The following is a 1,846-nucleotide window of genomic DNA, read 5'->3' as shown; positions in this document are numbered from 1 at the left end:
AGTCCTGATGCTAAGAATGAGTCCCATAATAAATCGACGAACCCTCTCTCGAACAATAGAAACCAAGGTTGGTGCATGTCTAGCCAAGTCACCGAAACGGACTGCATACTCTGAAATAGTCATATCACCCTAGCGCAATCGCTCAAACTCCACGCGCCATGTGTTCTTGAGGCTCTGAGGAACATACTCTCTTAAAACACATGTTCGAGAACTGAGTCTATATAGGGGAAGCTGCCTCAGTTGGGCTGTCCAACTCATAAGTATGCCACCACTGATAGGCTGCTCCTCGAAGCTGAAAAGCAATGAAAAAAACCGCACTCGACTCTGCTATGACCATAGTATGGAGGATACGGTGGCACTCCTCTAGAAATCCCTGAGCATCCTCTAATGCTAGACCACTAAATGTAGGAGGGTCATACTTCTTGTACCTCTCAAGCCTACATTGCTCCTCCTCTAAAACTGCTTCCCTACCCTCGGACTAAGCTGGAGCTACAGGTGGTATCAGTATAACTTCTGGAATTTGATCAACTTGAACCCGCTTCTCGAGGGTGCGGGCGGCAGTAGTCTATGCTCCTCCCCCGGCCTAAGATGTGGCTGGATCAAGGGAAATCAACCCTGCTTGAGCTAGAGTGTTGTACATGCTCATGAACTATGCAAGGAATTCTTGAAGAGCTAGAATAGTAGTAGTAGGGGTATCAGGTGCATGCGCTCTGACTGGAGCTACTGGTGAACCCTCAATAGCAGCTCGCTCGGGTGCTCTGTTGCACCACGTGTGCGTTCTCAGCCTCTACCCCGTCCATGTCCTCGGGCAGCTCTAATAGGGGGCGCGGGTGCCTGGTCATTGATCGGAGCCAACCCTACACCACTAAAGAGTGGCGAGAGCGGTTGAAGCAGATTTTACTCAAGATGGTCAGGATCGAATCCACAAGGAGCTAGAAGTGGGAATTAGATTCCTATCTAAACTAGAGAGGCGTAGTGCTCTTAATTACTCTTCCAAACATCTTTTGGTTATATATTACTTCTAATATTTATGCTATTGATAAGCTAAATTAAACTAAGAATGATTGCTTGTAGGGTTTTCTAAATAGTTAAAGAGGCACTAGGGAACTGACTTTCTCCTAGGTGAATACTTGACGGGATCTAAAGCCTAAGGCAAAGATGTTATGTTGGGGATTGTGATATAGCCCATGCACGGAATTACTCACTCTATACCTCTCGGTAGCTTGAGTGACTTTGCCCTAATTGACTTTCTCAAGACCAATTGAGTGTCAAAATTGTGCAAGCAATATAGGCTCAAGTTGGGTATTACTATCTCTAGGTTTAACCCTTTAATTGAGACTATCAATCTCTTGATTACACCCCAATTCCTTGTTGGACTGATTTTCCTAGACTCAAGCTCTCTTTCTCAAGAAGAGCCCAAGTCAAATAGGCACAAATTAGTGTTTGCAACCACTAATTCAACATGGAAAACACAAATTAGTCCAAATATCAACTACCCATAAACATCTAAGCCTTAAATCAAAAAACCCATCAAATACCCACACTAGGGCTGAGCTACAACCCTATATAATGGGTCTAGCTACTCATAATAATGGAAGAAAACAGAGAAACCCATAAGATTTAATTACAAGTTAAGAAAGAGAAGAATCAGTGTTAATCTAGCTACAAATTACTCAAAATGGCTTAACACAGCCATTCACGTGCTCTGGTCTTTCCCTGATTATAAAAGATGACCTAAAAATGGGAAAAGAAAGTATTTGTACTAGGCCAAATTTTCTGGACAAAAATACCCTTGACGAGGCAGTGTGGTTTGCATAAAATGCACCGCGGACCGCAATGAGGCTTC

This window comes from Nicotiana tabacum, chromosome 10 (assembly GCF_000715075.1).
Source record: "Nicotiana tabacum cultivar K326 chromosome 10, ASM71507v2, whole genome shotgun sequence".
In the NCBI taxonomy this organism is placed as follows: Eukaryota; Viridiplantae; Streptophyta; class Magnoliopsida; order Solanales; family Solanaceae; genus Nicotiana; species Nicotiana tabacum.
The sequence above is the reverse complement of the archived record's forward strand: the minus strand, read 5'-3'. Positions refer to the sequence as shown.